The following is a 22,368-nucleotide window of genomic DNA, read 5'->3' on the forward strand; positions in this document are numbered from 1 at the left end:
ACTTTTGTGACACAAGATTTTGTACCATTCAATTAGAATCTCCATAATAATCAATGTCCTTACTTAAAACATATATAAAATATACTGCATGACCTGCAAAGATACTTCCAGATCGAAGTTCTATAGTTTGAATTGTTTACTGCTTTTGTAGCTTTATTAGCCATTATTCTCAAAAGAGACATATATAATACTGACATAAGAAATTTACATAGGAATGGATATATTTCAAAAGGTAATTATATCTTTATTTTATTGATGCTTCAATTTGATAGCATTAATTGTTATCTTGAATGCTATTTTAGATTTTGAAACTTTGTAAACCTATAAATATTTATGTCCCAAAACTTGCTTTCACAAATTGATTTAATAAACAAAGTTTCCTCTTTTTCATAAATGCCTTAAGAGTTTAACATTTGTTTACTACTAAATACTACTATATACACAGTATATGTTTCATATTTTTCAAAATTATTTTTCTACCATGCTCCTACAGGGTGTAGAAGATAATACAGAACTCTTTTTTTACTTGGTACCTCATGTGCAGAAATGGAATATAAGCTGAAAAAACAAGTAAAACAGGTGGTTGTTTTCTGTCTGACTTTGAAACAACTGTTAGTGGAGAAGATAGGCCTTAGTGAGGGTAAAAATGAGACGTGTTAGAAAGGTTGCTTTGGGTTTCATTTACTTTTTAAACTGATTTTTATTAACATTATTCAGCTTCCATTTTCTTCCTTTATCATTCAGTGAAGATGTTAGTCATCCTACAGGTAATGAGATCCACAGGTCAATTCTGAGCTTAATACCAATATTTTAGCTGGTAATATGGATATTATAATAGATGTTTGCTGATTTCATTTTCACACAGAAGAAAAGTGATACTCATACTAGCCATAGCAGAAGGATGGCTTGTGTTAAAATTATTTTGATAACCAAAAAGTTGTTTTCTTCAACTAATTTGCAGAAACAAAAAGAAGCTACAGAATGGTGTTTCTCTTAAGAATACTGCCAGTGTCGCAATATAACTGATACTTATGGTATTGTAATTTGTTTCTAATAATGATACAAGACTACAGTGAGGAAGTTAAAGTGACCACATATATGACTTGACAAACAGGCGTACATTTTGGACAGCTAGCTAGAGAAAGATGAAATAAGGTACATATTGGACATTCAATGAATTGCATACCTGCTTAAGAATATTCATAATACTTATTTGTTTGTTTCTTTGGCTGCACTGGGTCTTAGCTGCAGCACGCAGAATCTTTGATCTTTGTGGCTGCACGTGGGATCTTTCAGTTGCGCCCCCTGCATTGGGAGCATGGAGTCTTAGCAGCGAAGTCCTTTTTTGTTTTTCTTTTTTTTTAAGATTTTGTTTTCAATGTGGACCATTTTTAAATCTTTATAGAATTTGTTACAATATTGCTTCTGTTTAATCTTTTGTTTTTTTTGGTCTCAAGGCCTGTGGGATCTCAGCTCCACGACCAAGGATTGAACCTGCACTCCTTGCATTGGAGGATGAAATCTTAACCACTGGACCACCAGGGAAGTCCCTACATATATACTGTTCGTGATCGAAAATTAACACACATCACCCAAGGTTCTGTTAGAGCTCTCTTTCAAAGTGAAAAGTCCTGCTTCATACTGTATGACACTCTTATCTACCACTTCCATACATGTTTCTGTTTAAACACTTTGATTCACTTATCTTGGCTTTTCTAGACTTCCATCCTAAATGATAATCCTTTTTCTGTACTTACTCCATCTACTTTTGTACATCTTTTAACATGAAATGTTTTCAGATGTTTTCTCATCCTTCTTGCATTGTGGCTCCTCTCTCAAATTACAAAATTTACACCTACTAAAAACGCATCTGGAAATTTTTTTCAGAACACATTTCAAGCTAATTGATTTGATGTGTTTGATGAGGTGGTCTTCTATAGCTCAAACTTTTTAAAGTATAACTACTTTTATTCTAATTATAGCTCTTTCTTCTATTCATCTCAGTTCTATCATATCAAACTATTATCCTTCACATATTAACACATATTTTCAAATAGGCATTCTAATATTTGCCCTCAAATAGCTCCCAGTGTGATCACAGAGTCTGAACCAAAGGCATTTTCCCATATAGCACTTGTAATTTTTGCTATTGCCTCTTTTGTTTCTAAACTATTTTCCCATATATCTCGGGGCTATATCTACCCCACTACTCTTATTTTTGTCTTATCCCCATTCTCTATGGTGACCCTTCCCTCTCCCCATATAATGTAACTTTCTCTGAAACATTAAAAATAACACATAGCCATTATCACATAAAAAGATACATTCTCCTTTTAAATTATGCCCTTTTAATAACTGTTTACCTTTTTTATTTCTTTGACAACACTGCTGCATAAAAGAATAGAAACTGCAGATACTTTGAATCAGCTGCTGAACGATAATCAACCCAAAATACTCTTAGGCCACACTGAAATCAGTCTTGCTCCAGAACTGCTTATTATCAATCCAGTAAACATAACGTCTGCAATTCTGGCATTTCTTAATACTAATCCTACGTTTATAAAGATGCCTCATGAGCAATCTAGCCTATCGTCTGGCTTACAAATATTCTCCTTGAAACTTAACAATCTTTTAAAGTTTCGACTGTGATTAAAATGTTAAAGACAAAGGCATTTTCAGTTGATCTTCCTTGTGATTCAGACGGTAAAGAATCTGCCTCCAAAGCAGGAGACCCAGGTTCAATCCCTGGGTCAGGAGGATCCCCCGGAGAATGGAATGGCAACCCTCTCTAGCATTCCTGCCTGGAAAATCCCAGGGACAGAGGAACCTGGTGGGTTATAGTCCATGGGGTTGCAAAGAATGGGACACAACTGAACAACTAACAGACATTTTCACTTTCTTTAGTCTAACAAACAAACCATTGAAATGTTGATATTTTCATATGATTTTTTTCAATATGTCTTAATATTTTGCACGGGGTTTTGATTTCCACAAAGTTATTATAAGTCATTCCCAGATTTCACATATATATTTTTGTTAGAAATTAGCAAATAAAAAGTTGCCCTGTGTTTCTTTTTATGAAACTTTAGAATTGACTACAGAAAACCAAAAATCTGAGTAACATTGGTTACTATGTAGTAACTCTTTTTTGTGACAAAAGAAGTAATGGTCTGAGGTCACTGCAGCTGATTAAAAACAGAACTGCATGGATCAGATGAGGAAAGTCATCAAGATAGAATTATGCAAAGCCTAGAGAAATAAATGTATCTCCTGGACTTAAGCACATATAAACTCTAGTAATCAAGTAAATAGTCACAAATACAGATTAGAAATTAGTTCTATTAAATTTCAAAACTAATCACACATTCACAACTATTTTACTTAAAATAATAAATGGCATTACTTACCTTTCTTAGTCTCAATATAGTCCTTTTCTCTAGACAGAAAGAAATTTTCCATTCAGAATAGCTCATAAAACTTTTTGTCTTTGTAATCAAGTTAAAACTAGAGGAAATGACTTGCTTCCATCAGCAGGATACCATTTTATTAAATTCAATCAAATGTTCTATTTACACACTTCAATCCTCAATAAAATCCAATTTTATTATTTGAAACCTATAATCTTCAGTGAAATTGAATAAGTGTATTTCACCAAAGCTGAAGTGCTCTGTTATATTAATCAGCTAGACAAGATTTTATAAAAGGTTTGGGGTTACAGAGCAAAGCCAGCATTGGTGATGGTCTATATTTTGTCAAACTGTTTTAGCCTCTATCAGAAGTTAATCAATTTTTAGATTTAAAGTCAAAATTTTTAATAGATAAAGTTACCCACTGGAATGAAAATGTCTGCTTTTCATCTAGCTTTTCTGTTTCATGTGAGGGGTTTTCCCTTGAACATAGAGAATATTTAATATATTTAATTTACAGAAATCCAATTAGTAGCTTATACACACTAGGCATGCCTGATTATGAATTCCAAGAAAAAACAAAACAAGAATATGGTAGATATAATTAACAAAGAAAGTACATAAAGTGCTTCAGAATAACCTTAAGTAAATTCTGCCTTGATAACCATAAATATATCTCAGTAAGTTTAACACACAAGGACACCGATTCAAGAGCAGCCAGCATGGCCTGCGTGGATCTGCAGGCTCTCAATTAAGTTTTGTGAATGTCTCTGTGGATTCACTCTGAGAAAGTCAACTGGATATGTTTCTACTTTATCAACAGAGCAGAGCCAACAGTACTGGATTATGAGTCAGATGCCCTGTTTATAGCCATGGATTCAGAGCTAACGATCAGTACATCTTTGGGCACATGAGGCAAAATCTGAGCCTCAGCAACTATGCTACCAGTCTCCATGGCGCACCTGCGGTAGGTAAGGCTAATTGATTATGACATGCTTCATATATTCTTGCACAGTGGTCCAGGCAGCAAGTTCCAATTAGTCTAAAGCAGCATTAATTTTTCAACTATTGCCATCCTAAAACCAGATAATTTCTAAGGTCATTACAATTTGCAAAATTCTGGGACTCTAAATGCCCCCAAACAATTAATTGGTGCCTACTATTAATACCCATGGGGCTTCCCTTGTGGCTCAGATGGTAACGAATCTGCCTGCAGTGCAAGAGACCCGGGTTCAATCGCTGGGTTGGGAAGATCCCCTGGAAAAGGGAATGGCTATCCATTCCAGTGTTGTCTGGAGAATTTCATGGACAGAGGAGCCTGGTGGGCGACAGTCCATGGGGTCAACAAGGAGTCAGATTAACACTCGTAATGACTCCAAGGCTCCTCCAATAATCCTAGTACTATTTGGAATCCTCCAATAATCCTAGTACTATTCACAAATGTTTTCTGGAGCTTCCTAGCTCAGAGCCTCTTAATCTGATTTAGAAGGCTAGCTTCTGATTAACAAACCTGAAGTTGACTAGGAATTTATATATATATATATATATATATATATACAGATTATCTGTCATATAACATATATACACATACACACATAGTTTAAAATAAACTGAAATATTTATAACAATGCTGAAGTCATTTATTTCAGTTGACAGTGAAGGATAATTTGGCGATGTTTATGAATGATATGTAATGGAAGGAAGAGAATTACGTAATAAGATAGAATGTCTTTCGGCTTTGAGAAATGTTTTTTGGAATCATTACTCTGTGCAGTAGAATGGTGGAAATGTTATTCTGAACTCAAGCAATCTCTTTGACTATTCATCTATCTTTTTAACCCCCTTTAAAACAGAAAGTGATTAAATGTAATATGTGAAAAAACATCCAATTAAATAAGTCTTGTTCCATATACTATAATTTAGGCTTGGCAAAGTGCACTAAGGACGGCAGTGTGCATTTTGCTGGATTTAAGTTTAAGAGATTTATCAAGAAGCCCTATGATAGGTTAGAAAGGGCAATATACTTGAAATTAAAAGACAATGATTCAAATTATATTGCTGACCACTGAGGTAACAGATTTAATACTGATTTTAATATAAAGTTGTACAAATGCTTTTATCATTACAAAAATATATAGATGTAATTATAAGAAGAGACCACAATGTAATATATATTTTATATAAAATATATTACTATATATATATATATATATATATATATATATATATAAAACTGGTCAGTGAACTGGTCAATTTGCTCTGTCACAGTTTTACTTTAGACACTAAAAAGTAACTGTAAGGAAACAGAATTTATCAGTAGATTTCATTCCTTCCACATGGCAGTAGGCTTACAAGGCCTTTGACTATAAATAAAGTTAACAAGACTGATCTATGTGACACTTTCCAACAATTTAGTAATAGCCCTTTAACAGTGGACATAGAGTAAAAGTAAATTGTTCAAAAACAACAATTTCTATGATAAGAACCCTGTCTTCCTTTCCTCTAGAAAAAATGTTGATGAAATTATACTTTTATGATTCTTCTCTCCAGGCTTATTTCCAACATTTATAGTGGTGCCCTTTTCAGAACTTTCAATTGCTTCTTTCCTACCTCTAAGGCAAAGCAGACAGTCAACTATAGAACAGGATAACACAAAATTTTCCAAAATATATTTATTTAGGTATGGGAAAATTTGGATATAATAAAATTATTATTTTATAATATATGCTCTCAGTTTATGTGTGCATGTTTGCCACCAGGGAAGTTCTTAATTTGAGGTATTATACCATAAAAACATGAAGGCATTTCTTTTGGTGAGTAAACTTGCAAAGTGATCAGAATATATGGGAGGAAATATGAAAAGGAAAAGTAAAATAATATGGTGTATTTTCTTAAAATATTTTAATTTCAGTTTAATTACATAATAGCTATCCATGGTCTTTTGAATTGTGACTAGACAGCTTCAAATCTTTTTTTTAAGAAAAAAATTATATTCAAAAAATTACAACACATTATTGTATACACTAGCATATTCAAAGTGCTATTAACAATTTAAAAGTTATTGCTGTTAATAATGAGACCATTGAATCTTTGACTATTGTGTTCTTGTGGGTTTTTCATATCACAACAAGCTAGAAAAAAGCTATTAATAAAAAATTCATTTGTCCATAATTTGCTGTATTCCCAAGGCAAAAAGAAGTAAAATAAGGGATAATTTTTAAGAATATATCTTTAATCAAATACTATGTTTAGTCATATTATGTATACACCAGGATATTTTTATATCCTAACTACATTGACTGGTATTTTATGGAAAAATTGTACCATTAATCTTGCTAGAAACTCATGTATACCTTATAAAGTGTTAAAATACTGTGGCACAGGTATACGAAAACTTTATCATAAATAACAAACCCCACCTTACACCAGTCAGATGACTTTCATTAAAAAGTCTGCAAGTAGCAAATGCTACAGGGGATGTGGAGGATAAGGAACCTTCCACACTGTTGGTGGGATGGTAAGTTGGTGTAGCTGCTCTGGAAAGCATTATGGAGCTTCCTAAAAAAAAATAGAATAAAATCACCAGTGATCCAACAAACCCACTCTTGGGCATATAATCAAACAAAACTGACTCAAAAAGACACATACATTCCTGTAGTCACAGAAGCACTATTTATAATAGCCAAGACATGAAAACAGCCAAAATGTCCATCGACAGATGAATGGATAAAGAAGATATGTATGTATATATATATATTGGAATGGAATATTAATCAGCCATAAGAAATGAAATAATGCCATTTACAGCAAAGTGGATGGACCTAGAGATTATCATACTAAGTGAGGTATCAGAAAGAGAAAAATGCCACATAATGTCACTTCTATGTGGAATCTAAAATGCAATACAAATGAACATACCTATGAAACAGAAAAAGACTCACAGAAATAGAGAGACTTGTGGTTGCTAAGGAGGAGGAGGAATGGGAAGGGACGGATTGGGAATTTGGGTTAGCAGACGTAAACTATTAAATGTGTGTGTGTTAGTTCCTCAGTCATGTCTGACTCTTTGCAGCCCCATGGACTGGAGCCGGCAATGCACCTCTGTCCATGGGATTCTCCAGGCAAGAATTCTGGAGTGGGTTGCCATGACCTTCTCCAAAACTATTATACACAGAATGGATAAGCAGCAGGGTACTACTGTATAGTACAAAGAACTATATTAAATATCCTCTGATAAACCACAATGGAAAACTAATATGAAAAATATATAAATGTATAACTAAATCACTTTGCTATACAGCATAAATTAACACAACATTGCAAATCAACTATACTTAAATAAAATTGAACAAGTAAACCCCTGTCCCTGAAACACACAGAATATGAATAATTTTTATTAACATAACTTTGTGCACATTCAGTTACACAATCCAATGTGCTCTCTCTCTTCGCAAGATGCTAAGGTTGACACTGTTTTTAAAATCATAATGATGTTGCATATGTGTGTATAAGTTGTAGGATCATCAACCTAACTGTGATTCCACATACTGTCTCTTGTTTTCCTCTCCAAACTCTGTGGCCTAGGTAGAACCTGAATCACCACTCCTATGTAAAATAAGAGGTAGAACATAGTCTCAAAAGAAAAAAAAAAAGGTAAATATATGAGGTGATAGATATGTTAACTCAACGCTTTCACGATGTATACGGTATACGTGTGTATGCATATCAAACCATCACATTGTACACTTTAGATGTCTTACAATTTTGTCAAGTATGCATCACAAAAGCCGAATGAAATAAAATAAGAGGGACTATGTCCAGAGAGAGTTTAAATGACTTGGCCAATGACAGAGACTCATCAGTGACTCGTGTTGGACAAAAAGTCTTCCTTCTCTCCTTGCATCATTCCTTTCCTCTCTTCTTCTCTCCCTCCCTTCCTTCTTCACTGAGGAATCATTCATGTCCTCGGCACCTGTATCAGGTGCTGTTAAATGCACAGATAAATGAGAACCTCCGGAAAATTATTTGATCTATTGCCAGCTCCTCTTTGGTAAGTGACATAAAGCACCTGAAATGCAGGACTGAAGGCCCTGGTTCGTCAACAGATGAACTGTGCAGACTCAAATAGAAGGGACATGCCTTTAACAAATATGAAGATTCAAACAGAACTCACAAGTCATGCTAGGCATGATGGCTGACAAAATGGTATGCATATTACAAACCTTACTATGTAAAGTCTGTATGAGTAGGAATTCATCTGCTAAATGTACAATGAGGCAGATATGTTTCACTGATAGGATAAAGATAAATTATTTATTTTATGGAAAGATTTCCATACAATTAGGACATGGGCCAACATACACACACATACACACACACACACACACACACACACGTGTTCACATCCTACCTAGCTTTCAAAAAAACAATTTTCTTTTCTAGCATGTTTCCTTTAATTTAGGATATGGCCTTTGTCAATAAAGAAAGGACTCACACACCTACCTGAAGAAATTTATTTAAAATGATATTATCTGCTATTTGTCTTATTTCATATTGCCAGTTTCCACTGAGTGCTAATAAGCTCTTGCCATTGGAAGGGTCTGCATTTAACATCTGTCACCGGCATCCAGCAACAGTACCTACAGAGAACTGTCAGGGAGATTGTTATTGCCCTTTGTAACACCCTGAATCTGTTTCACATCATTTACATACAGATAGTTACAGGCATTCATCATTTCATTATGCTGACGACTTCACTATTCTGATGCATAATGTCTCTTTAATGATCCTCAAAAACTACAATATTCCTTGATTTATGACTGCTTAACTGAAAAATTATACAAATTGGGAAAAAAAAATCCTCATAATGTGTTTTCATTTTTCCCCCACATTACACTTATATGCAACAGTGACTCATGAGTTAAGATCATGTATCTTTGACAAAAGAAATGAATAGAATTTGTCTTACTATGTTTTAGTACCACTGAGGTTTTTGTGCATATCTAAACTTCCTTGTAAAACTGCACTGACACAAAAAAGTAGCAAATTAAAATACACCCCTTTTTGCCCCAAGACTGGACAACAGCTTTTAATATTATCATAAGTGTGATAAAGTTGCTTAAATCATAATGAAGTTTATTACTCTAATATTCATTTTTCCCTTTTGTAAATAAATATGAAGAACCTTGATACCAAAAGGTTTTTTCTATCAGGAAACAAAGAAGGTAGTCAAGAAAGAAAAAAACCCAGAAATAAACTGAAATGGGAACAGAAGCTTAGAAGAGGGGGAAGGTGCTGATTCTTTCACTGTTTATTAACTTATAGGGTCCTCTTGGGATGGCAGTTCTAAGAAGGTGTCACTAGCCTTGTTTCCTGGTCTCTTAAAAGTTATGCCATTGAAGGTGATGAAAAGTGATCTATTTATTAATTAAAAATCATTTCCCCAAAGAAACTGGTTGTGCTCCAAACAGGCGAGTGCCAAAAAGTATAAATTATTCATATGCTGCCAGCTTCTGCAAAAATAGGAAACCTTTGAGTACAGAGTAAATTATATTAGACTGAACACTATATACCATTAAGAATAAAAACATATCTTTACTCTCAGAAAAGCTTATAAATCAGCACGAGTAGGACATACAAAAATAGAACACAATTTTGGAACTGGCATCCTTAGATTTGACATTAGTGTCTCAAGTTTAGTTTCCATTCAGCACATCTGAGATTATTTGTAGCTTTCAATTTCTGAAAGAACAGAAAACCAGGATGAATTAACCCGAATCATCAGAAAAAGAGTGTTTCAAGTTTAATGAAAGAAAGCACAGAACGGTTCTCATGTATAAGCGAGAGGATTACACATATAAATCCTAATAAAAGATATATAGTATATACACACATGCACCATAAGAAAAAGTCCATTTATAATATATATATATGAAAATTAGTTCTATTACTTTAAATTTATTATTTTATTCTCTAGCTTGATTAGTCCCTTTCAAACTCATAATAAATTCCTTTTGGTTATATCTAAATATGTGACTCACCCACAGAGAAAATAACCAAAGTCGAAAGAAAAAATGCAACTCTTCAAGTGTTCTTAAATAGAAATAATTAAAAAAATATTTAAATCCATTTAGCATCATTCACAGAAAGGGTTTATAAATTCCTTAGTACTACACAGAAGGAGATAGTGATAGTTTTCCTACTCTTTGTATGCTAGAACTGTTTTAGACAGGTTTTTTATCATCACTTCAAGGATCATATAGGGCTTCCTTGGTGATTCGGACAGTAAAGAATCTGCCTTCAATGCAGGAGACCTGGGTTCGATCACTGGCTCAAGAAGGTCCCCTCGAGAAGGGAATGGCAACCCACTCCAGTATTGTTGCCTGGAGAATTCCAGGGACAGAGGAACCTGGTAGGCTACAGTCAATGGGGTCAAAAAGAGTTGGACACGCCTGGGCGACTAAACAACAATAGTGAAAGGACCACATTAAACTGTCAATTCCTTTGGTAAAGAAAGAACGCTTGTTATATTTTATATTTCAGTACTAAAATATTGCCAGCTCGCCTACAAAAAAAGATATACCTCACTAAATATATATATATATGCATATATATATGGATTCCCAAACAAATGTTTAGAGTTTTAGGACACAAAAGGTTTTATTTCCAAACAACTTGGAATTGAGCAGATGTTTATAATTTTAGGACAAATGGAGTCCTGACTTTTAGTTTTCTTTAATTCTTTTTAAAAAGGGCTAAGTGCTTAAGTCAATTAAACAATATGGTATTATCTCCATGAGTCTCATATTTCAAATTTGCCTCAAGAAATATCAACCATTTCCTTTATTTCAGTCTCAGATGTTGTGCTCATCTACAGAGCCCTGCATTTCTGAGGCCAACAAAATAGCAGCAAACTTGACCATGAGGTCTCCCTGTAAATCATCTTCCCATACATTATAACACCTAATCTTCACAATAACCCTCTTAGATCAATGTTATTTTTATCCACATGTTAATAAGGGGGAAACTGAAGCTATGAGAGATTAAAGCGCATCACCAAAGAACTGTGGAGGAAGGGATCCAGGCCCTGATGCCAAGGCCTGCATCTCAACCTGAGAACATTGCGGGAACCCTGCTTTCAGTTGTATTCCCCCTTGCATGTATCTTCACCTCTCTCTCTCTCTCTTTCCTGTTTTTTTTCTAAGCTTCATCTCACTCTAATTCAAAAGAGAAATTAAAAAACATCCAACTACTAACCCAAGAGTCAAGAAGCAGTAAGGAAGCCTACCTTGATCCCGTGACCTCCTTCCCCACTGCGTCTCCATCACTGACTGTCCAGGACCTTCCATCCTGATGTGGGCCTCACGCTCTATGCTGATCAGCACAAGCTGTGTCCTATTAAGCAGGGAGTCCTTCCCAGGGAGGTTCACCTCTGACCTGAATTGGTCTCTCTTTCACAGTGGGCTCATCTTCACTTCTGTCTCTTTAGAGCTGCCTTGACCGACTTTTCTTGCGCTGCCCCGACCTTCCTTTTGATGCCTTTGGGTTTCCTTTCCTCCACGCTCTCATTGGAGACCCATGCTCCCCAGACCCCACGTCTCTTCCAATGGTGATTTACGTACTTAACTGTCTGCAAAGTCCCTTCACCTGATAGTTCAATGGGTTCTCACATCCTCAAGATTCCCAAAGCAAAACTTACCTTTCTTGAAACCTCCCCTTATACCATTACAGTGTAAGGCATCATTTACAAATAAAAATGAAAACCCGCATGGGACATTTTCTTGTTTCCCCTCCCTGGAGCTCTAGTTCACTAACACCCGGTGTAAAACAACGTACTGAGACCGTCTCGTCTCACCTCCTCCAAGTGTTCATCTTTGGTCCCCAGCCAACCCTTGTCTGCATTTTCAGCCTCTCCTATTTTGCTCTCTGCTTGATTTATTCTCACTTGACCACTTTCCCACAGGAATCAAGTGCCTCTTTTCACTTCTCCCCTAACATTTTACACACATCTCAAGCCTTGGGATACTTTCAAGTAGAAGCGGAATGCAATGACTTAAGTACGTAGCCTCTGAACTCAGCTTCACCACTTACCAGCAGACAGGTTACTTAACCTCTCTTAACCTTACTTAATCATCGTTCTCACACCCGCAGACTGGAAGACGACCACAGGATACAAGTAAGTGAGCAGCGGGTAGGATAAAGCAGCGCATTTTGAGCAAGCTGGTGTAGACTAAGCATGCAGCAATGTTGTTACAATACTGTTTGTAGAAATAATGTTTTCTCTCTGGACTCCCCAGTGGAAAGGCACTCCTTGAGGAGGGAGATTTATCTTAGTATCACTAACATTTCACACCAAGCACAGTCAGAGCCTCTTTATGTTGAAATTCATTGGCTAAGGCTATTGAGACAGTATTCTAAATAAAAGACCAATTTTATTGGATCTGACTCCCTAATTTAAACTCTAGCTGAGTTCAGAGGCCATGCTTAAATAAACTTAGCAAGTAAGATGATAACCAGTGAGGGGTTTCACTTCAGACCCAAACTCTCTGCCTACTGTGTGCTTTTTCAGGCCTGACCACAGGCTTTGTCTGGCAGGCCTCAAAGGGGAAAGCCCTCTGACCACCCCTCACCAGGCACAGCCAGTGCACTGAGGTCTCTGGAAGTCATTTCAGGCCCCCTGGACAACCCTGTTCTTACACACATCACATTCCAAACCATAGTTTGGAGCCCTCCTTAGCTGGGATCTTTGGCAGAGACTGGGATTTCTCCAAATGAGTTTCTTGCTTATATATTTATAGCAAGTGATTAAAGGCTTGACTATTACTTTCACTCTGGCTTACTGTCTTCACTGACAGTTCAGACTCCTGGAAGCTCTGCTCTATCCAGCTCATCCCTTAAGCCAACTTAGAAAGAGCTGGATGGTGCAGGGAGGTTGCAAAGGGAGAGTGTTCAGGAGAACAAGATTATGATATTTCCATTTTATAGGAGGATATAACCTTGTGGTGTCCATGGTTAATACCTAGGATACTCTCAGATTAGCAGACGCCTTAGAGATTTTATAATGCAGTTACAGCTTACTCTATAGTGGACCTGAAGTCTTTGAGGGCACAGTTAGGGACAAAGGTTGATTGGGAAATATACAAGTTCCAGAATATCCTGGTTTTTTGTTCCTTTTTTGGAGTTTGTGTCTGTGATGTCACTAAATCAAACGTGATGGAGACACCCCAAACACAAATTACTAGAGGCTAAAAAATAGGATAACCTGAGAGCAGATGTGTAAATACATGTGTTTTGCTCGCATAAGCATAAAACATCAACTTCTTCAAGTTTCTAGAGGAACTTATTTCAGAGTGAAAGCTAAACACCTAAGAATGTATCATATCCTTCCATCACCATAGGCTTAAAACTGTCTAGATTTAGAGAATAAAAGAGTAGGTCAGCAGGATTTAGCATTTTGTTTTAAATCAGTTTTAACTGGACACTTCTAAGAACAAGGGTCTCACGAGTAGAGTTAAAAGGAGACCAACCATATGTGCACCAACTGCATGAATTTTTCGGTGAGAAGCAGTGACAGTGTGCACATTTCCAGAAGAATGGTCTCCAGCTTCAGAAGTACTGATAAGACAGGACTATGATTGTTCTCATTTTATAGTAAAGGGCACTCTATGAAGCTGAAAAGTGATGAAGGTCTTCAAAACCCTCCTACAGCACTTTCTACCAGAGTACATTTAGTGGTTACACTGTTAGCCTCATTTGAATCTAAAATAAAGTTACAGTAAAAGATAGGAAATCAAGGAATTCACCTTCGAAGAGAGGTCATCTCTGAGACTCATCTTTGCATTTTAGGTTTTTCCATTTTATGTTTCCAGTTCTACTGATGATGTTCCTCAGTTTTCTATAGCAATGTGTCAAATGTTAATACTTCAAATTTTCTTTAAGAAAGAAATGCAAATATCACTGGCATGAGGTTAAAACGTGTTCCTTAATAACTGAAAGACACTCTGTAGCTGTGCCAACTAAAGCTCCTTTCTATCTACAGAACTTCTATAATAAGAGCCAAAATCTAAAAAGAAAAAAAAATCATTGGAAACATCATTAAGTATGAATAAGACCATATCCTTTGGACCTTAAATAGTACAAAAGATGTCAGTAAGAACTAAAGAGTTAATTATAGTTTATCCTTCACTGTTTTGTTTATTTAAATGGAAGTCTTTCTTAAATCCATAAATAATGTAGTTTTTCTTAAAATATTATTATCATCATGTGTATGAAACAGTACAAATATCTTTTAACATTAGACTCAAGGACAAAAGAAACTGTTTCAAACCATATGGTTTATCACTTAGTAGACTACTCATTTCTTCAATGTTAAGTCTAGTCATTGAATCCTAAAGTAAAGATTTTCATTTTTAGAAAAAATACCTAAAGTATGGCACAAATTATCTGCCAAATAGAGCAAACAGGAATGTGGAAACAGCTGATGTCTAGGGTAAGTTAAATACATGTACTTAAGAAAGAAATAAACATCAAAAACCTGCTTTCACTAAGCAAATATCACAATGAAATATCTTATATATTAATACCACTAGAGGGCTTAACACATTTTGCTTAATCAAAAGAATTTCTTTTTCAAAGTTGTCTTCTTGGTATAAAGGAACTTCTATATATTATCTTTATAATCATGGTTATAAAAAATTGATACAAAATATATACAAACATGCAAAACAACGATAAAGTGATTAGATCAAATAAAATTTTATAGACTGAATATTGTTTTAGGCAATTTAAGTCTGTTAAATAAACTGTATGTCTTCAAATATCACTTATTCTTAAATGAAACATACTATTTCTGCAAATTTGTATTTAACAACATGGTTCTGATAAATGGCATGTGCTATTTTTAAGGAAGATTAATAGTTTTAAAGCAGCCTACAAATTTCTTTCAGTCACTAGTCACCAACAATATAAATTTACCTTCATTCAAGGTAGTCTCTATATTTCAAAAGAATATTTATGCTCATGAAAACTTGTCTATGATTCTAACTTAGACAAATTATATTATGGAAGACATTAAAAATGACTGTCTTTAAATTCCTTCTTTAGTTGAACAAGTCACACATTTAATAAATTTTATTTTTGTCTTGAGTGGTAATTTATCTTTAAGTCAATCCCATTATTCAGTTATACTGTGAATACAAACTTCTATGAGATGAGAGAATAAAAATTATGACTCAGCTAAATAAAGCAAGTCTTACACTGATTTTAAAACCTTTACTTACCCATTTAAAATATGAATTAGTCCCGCTGCCCCAATTCTTGGTGGTGGGTAAAATAATACTACAAATAAAAGGTTCACATTTTGAAGTGGAAAACCTAAGTCATCACCACATATATGAAATAATACCTCTGTAATTCTGAAAAAAGCTAATGAAATACAAGTTGTTTCATTCACAAGGAACTTCCCAAACTCTAGGCTCAGATTTGAGAAGGAAAAATTAGATGTTACAGGATATTAAAAAAAAAATCTTCCATTATCTCAATACACTTTCTGATTAATAATACAATGCAAAACTTGTACCTTGTCACAGTCAAGACATGTATGCAGGCTAAGGCCCTTCAGTCCTGCCTGACTCTGGGCACCTCTATGGACTGCAGTCTGCCAGACTCCTCTGTACATGGGATTCTCCAGGCAAGAACACTGTACCTCTTATGACCTGAATGATTGGTGTCAAAATCCGTAGTTGTCTGTTTTGCATGGACCTGACTAGTCAGAAGCTCCTACTCATGAGCTCTGAGTACCATCTGAGATTGCTGCATATAATTCCAAAAGCTAAAGAAACCCTAGCTGTCCGGGGGTTTTACTATTAAACGCAATCTCCCTGAATGTCCCCTGGAGGTTATGTTTTGCTGCGTAATTCACAGGGCCATCAAAGACATTGCCACCTAAGAGCAATAACCTGTCACCTCTATTCCACCAGCAAATGGCTATCATTTCCACCTCTTTACCAATCATAACAGCACTTACCCGTGAATTACAGCGGAGTGCTGTGAAATATTATGTGGAAAATGTATTTCTTCAGTTACATGATCAAATCAAGCCCTCAGGTCAGTTCACAAGGCTTGTACAAAGGTTTTTTTTTGTTGTTGCTATTTGTTTTATTCCTTAGAAATACAATAGTTTTACATAATTAAATTGCACATGCTGTGAATAAAGAGGTTTTGATAACTTAATTAGCTACAGATCAAGCATTCTAATAACTGAACTTGGTGCATTTATTACTGATAGTTTGATAAATTTACAAATATCATCCAAAATTTCAGCAGCTTGCCTTATTAAAGTTTCTCATTCTGTATTTTTCTAACCTGTATCTAATAATGTATTGATTATTCATAGTAACATGATCATTCTTCTCGGTATATTTTTATGACTATCTTACTTTCTAGTCGGAAAATTTTTACATTACTAAATGTATTCTGGCAAAGATCATCGTGACAAAGTAAAAAAATTATCATATTGTCCCTTACTTTACTTTCGTTTTCATCAACTATGCGCTCTGTAATTAAGTTCTTCTATATCCAGGATTATTTTTTTCTTTCCAAGTTACTATGCTCTCATCACCAGTGCTTCAGCAGGCTGCAGCACCCCCCCATTACTGCTCACACACTATATATGTTACTCTTAAATCTCTTAACATGCACCCTACTCGACATTATCAAGGCCAAAAATTAACATGCTACTTTCACTTGAAAATACTTACAGTCATACACTTCCCGTAACGATCTTAATGCTTCATCCAGAGTAAATCTCACACAAGAGGAATATCCAGAGGTTATTTTTATCTCCTTTCTCTAATTTACATGATCGCTTCATTCAAGTCTGAAAAATAAAAAAAATTCAAACTGTCTTACTATTAAATACACTGACACAATTTCAGTGTAAAACAACAAGAAAATGGTAGAATATTTTCCTGAACATAATAAGTTTCTGAAGACTGAGCAAACATATCATTAAGAATTTTTAAAATGTAAGTTATATACGATACAAAAAATCTCAGGCCCACCAAACATATATTAAGATGTGCATTAATTCACGCCCAGTAGTAGTACTTTTAATTCCCCACTAAGAAATGAATCTCCACATACAGAGAGATCTTAATCACATATATTTCTATTAAAAAAATAAAGTGTGTTTAGGATACTAAGAAAGATGGAAATATACTCTTTTCGCTTGCTTGTTTCAATAGCTACATGATTATCATAAAATTGACCTAGAATATTCTGATAAAATAATAAACTAGCTTTTGGTATTGAAGCAGTCAAAGGGAAGTCAATTTTATCCTTCTACATATAGTTAAGGGATGCATAATCATATTATGTTTAACTAAAAGAATATGTATTTAAATATTGTGAGAGATCTGTTAAAGAATTTATACAAATAAAGTTTCACATTTCTACGGCAAGCTGACTCTAGAGGAAAAATATCTGGGCATATCCTCAGATTCAGTGCTCTCCAATCTTCAAAGGGAGAGGAAGAGACTTGTTCCTCTTGAACAAGGAACAATTTAAATCAAACTAAATGGAAAGGACTTCCAATGCAAAGGCTCTGTAAGGCTACTGATATGTTTTAAGCTGTCCTCATGGAAATAAACTTAATATCTAGTAATGAAAACTGCTAGGTTTCAAGATATTGCTGCATAATTAAACAAACAAACAAACATTTTAAGTACAAATGCATTAACACCCTTGCCTGAGCCTCCCAAAATTAGAATTTCATGGATTTGTGTTTGTCACAGAGAGTAATAGCAGCAGAAGTCCCCTAATGTGACCCTTACAATCTCACTCACTGTGAGGGGAGGCAGCTTAAAGAATAAATAATTTGATAAAAGGCCCGTGTCTCCCCACCTCCTCCACTAAAAATCTCTAGCACCAAATGCAATTACTGATGTCAGTCAACAGTAGGTTTAACTGTTGGTAAACCACTGCCTTTCTGATTGGTTAGTATATCCAGCCTGATTTTTAATACCTCCTTTTTCTCTGGTACATTATTTATTTTTTCCCTCCCTGGTTGTATAATTGTGAATCCCTGCTATCAAGGAATTTCAAAGGATAATTTTATATACTGGTAATAATTCTACATAAAATTTCAAGACAAAGAATTGATTGTAGATTCAAAAATTTTATTCAGAAGTATTTTCACTTATAACTGCAAGTTTCCTTCTTATCTGTTCACTTTTCTATCTATGAATCCTATAATGTATGCATTAGTTCTCTGTTACTTCCCTTTAATCTCTCATATCCTTTCTAGTAACATCTATATTTATACTTATCCTATTTTATTTTTTGATAAATATTTCAAAAAGTATTTCAGCATGTCCTGGCCAATTTTTGCAACTGAAAATTTTATTTATTTTGGTTTCATTTTAGAATTTTTTTTGTACATTTCTTTATGCTTTCAGTATTTTCCCCTGGAGTCTGACTGCTTGATCTTCATTTCCTTCTGTTACATTATAATCTCTTTGTTACTTTGATTTCTTCATTATGCTCTCACATTTTAGAGATAATATTTTGCTTTAACACTTATGGGACTCTGAATTGTCAGAACTTTTTCTTACATTGTCTTGCATCACTTAAGATAGATGTTTTTCACCTGTTCACTTAATCAACTTAACTATTCTTGCTTACGTTGTGAGCATGAGGTTACTATATACAGATATGACGATCTTTTTTCAATTGCTGAAAAGGACCATTCGGTGACTGAAATAGTACATGTGTGTGTGTACAAATGTCTGTAATTGCCACTGAATGTCTTTAATACAAACATTCTCGCAAAAATGTTATTATATTTGTGTTGTTGATTGAGCCCATCTTCTCATTTTGCTTATTCCTCTATACAATCAGTATAGTATATACTGCATCATGAAGTCAATCCTTTAAGTCATAAAGTCACTCAAGAAATATATGCTGAACCACTGACCAGATGAACATTTTCTGCATTCGATCTGACAGTGATGACCACTGGTCCCTCCCTTACAAGATTTGATGAACATTGTGTAATATATAATAGCTAACCAGGAAGTCTGGGTGGAAATCCTTCTTGACTAATGACTGAGAATGTATGTGCTAGCTTTCAGGCTATTATGATTCTGTTTCCGTTAAGTTTGATATACTGTGTTCATGCAAATGTAGAAATTCTCAGTGGGTGAATATTTAAGTTGAAGCTGCTCAAGGATTCATTGTCACGATTACTGGAAACCAACAACAGTGCTATGAGAAACATTAATGAGGGTTGTTAGAAAAAGGAAACCATTATTACCCAAACTCTGGCAAAATTACAGTCAATCTCTGACCAGTTTTGAAAAAGTTTTTATCCTGATATTTCAGTCCTACTTGGAAGTGATTTTTGATTGTTTTGTAAGCTTGGAGTAGGATACTGGTAGCAATATTTATTGCCATGACCCAATAGGGGAATTTCATATAAAATCACTGCACTAATTTTTTTTCAATATCAGCTATCACTTTTCTAGTTAAGACAATAACCTTGTGATGAGCTGGTGACCTGCTGGAGAATACAGAACTATAAGCTTGAAGCCAAACACTAAAAGAATGGGGAGAGGGAGATGGTGATCCTTCCATTCAACATCCCAGTCCCATCCATGCCTCTACTCACTCCCAGCCATGCTCTGGCTTGTGGACCTTGCTCACTGGCTTTCTTTCAGCTGGTGGCAAGCAATCAATGAAAGTCAGGTCTCTTTTGCTCTTAGCAAGGACTCTCATTCTCAGCCTTCTCTTCTGGTCCTGGTGGACATCTTTCTGCCCCACAGGAATGGTTGACAATTGAACTCAGTTGCCTCCTGAATGCCTATGCCACCCCGAACCAAAAGGGCTTTTAAAATTTCACGGGTTGAGAAAGAATAGTATGCAAATTTCACACATATGCCATATTTAGAAGATCCGTTTTTATGACCAAAAAAACAAAACAAAATAAAGACAAAACATAGTAGGCTCTGAATGACATTATCTATAAACCAAACATCTGAGCTCAAAACTCATGTATCTTTCAATGCTTTCTGCGGATGTTACTCAACCAAGGTTTTTGCACAAATAATCATCAGGATGATTAATTGAAGAAATTAGCTATTGTTTGTCACCAGGCTGATATGCAAAGCCTTCCCCATTTGATTTATTTGAACAAATTACTTAAAAGGAACTTGACTAGATTGGCCAACATTTTATATTACTTGTTAGTTGTTTATTTCAATGTTTCTTTTCTTTACAGACCCATATAGATAAGTAGGTCTTAATGTGCCCCAGTGATATTTTTCTGTGTTAAATTTTCTAAAGTTAGTATTCAGACATTAACAAATCTGTAATTTGTGGAACAAAAGAGGTTTCTGGGTTTTCTGGTTTTTGTTTTTTTCTAGTTTGTTTGTTTGTTTTTTGGCCAGAGGATTTTAGAATTAGAAGGCTCTATATTATAGTACAGGAAATTCACATGTAAGAAAGAGGTCAGATTTCCAGGACATATTTGGGTAGAGTATATAATCTGCTGTAACAATATTCTCAATGATATTTAAATTCCCAGAATATTTAACTAAGGTATCTACATTTTGGCTTCATTATATTTTGGTAAACATGTCTGGGAACCAAGCCACCACTGAAAACACAAATAATGGTAAGAGATGAACAGTGCATTCTGACTTCCAATTTGGGATTCAATATGCAGAGAACAGTACTATCCATGTACGCCTAACACCCCACACTCACTGTTACACTGCAAAGTGTCTGCCTCACTCTCACACACTGAATCCACAGTTGGAGCCACTAGATATTTGGCTAAAAATGATCACACAAATGTGCATGACAATAATACAAAAGAATAGTAACTGACACTTACTAATTGCTCAATATATGTCAACACTATATATCAATTCTTCACTCATATTTGAGACAAGGAATATCACTATCATCTTCATATTACACATTAGGAAAACAAAGCTAAGAAATATTAAGTTATTTTCTTAAATCACTTATCTGCTGGTAAAAAGTCAAACCACTTTCATGATGTTAATCTTACATTCTTTCCATCAATTTATGCTATTTTGTGACTAAACTATTTACGACAGAAAATGATAAGTTGTTTTATTTATTTATTTTTTTTATAAGTTGTTTTAAACAACTGAGTAAGGACTATCATGATACAGAATACACGACAGGCAAGACTTCAATTTTATAGAGATTAAAAAAGTATAGATATATGATATAGTTTTAAACATTAAGAAAATATACTGAATAAGTTTGATAAGAATTGAATCCTCTGAAGTATCATATTCACATGAAATTAAGCAATAATGATATGAATATCAACATGCTAAAATATTAAATGCCTGAGTTAAATCATTATAGAACACACATGAGAAATAAAAAGGAAACATTTATTTGACTCTCAGAATGTGGTTCAAATATAGGCAGATTTTTGAAGTTTCCATATACATGAAGGAATATATACACACACAAGCATATATATATATATGTATATATGAATATATACACACGCAAGCATATATAAAATAAAGACCTCCTAGTTTTGTAAAAGTGAATGATAAGGAACATTTAAAACAAAATTTACACATATTAAACTGCTTATACACTGAGCAGTCTAAGTCACTAGTTACATAAGATAATTCTATCTAATCCTAAGTTGTCAAGCAGTCGCTCAGTTATGTCTGACTCTTTGTGACCCCGGGACTGCAGCTTGCCAGTTTTCTCTGTCCTATACTCTCTCCTGGAGTTTGCTCAAATTCACATCCATTGAGTCGGTGATGCTCTCTAACCAGCTCATCCTTCGCTGTCCCCTTTGCCTTTTGCTGCCAATCTTTCCCAGCAACAGGGTCTTTTCCAATGTCTATGGCATCAGTGTTAAAACCGAGTCTCTAATCAGCACCACACTAATCCACATCATATA

General features: G+C 34.7%; 1 long non-coding RNA gene across 1 annotated transcript in view; it reads right to left on the minus strand.

The window, feature by feature from the left end:
- The window catches only part of LOC139032612 (uncharacterized), a 1,302,716-nt gene that overhangs the window by 1,190,899 nt on the left and 89,449 nt on the right, over window positions 1–22,368 (minus strand). The window contains exon 2 of the long non-coding RNA XR_011485176.1: window positions 17,165–17,283. This is a non-coding gene — a long non-coding RNA (uncharacterized lncRNA). The remainder of the gene's footprint in view (window positions 1–17,164; window positions 17,284–22,368) is intronic.

This window comes from Odocoileus virginianus, chromosome 32, assembly GCF_023699985.2.
Source record: "Odocoileus virginianus isolate 20LAN1187 ecotype Illinois chromosome 32, Ovbor_1.2, whole genome shotgun sequence".
Taxonomy (NCBI): domain Eukaryota; kingdom Metazoa; phylum Chordata; class Mammalia; order Artiodactyla; family Cervidae; genus Odocoileus; species Odocoileus virginianus.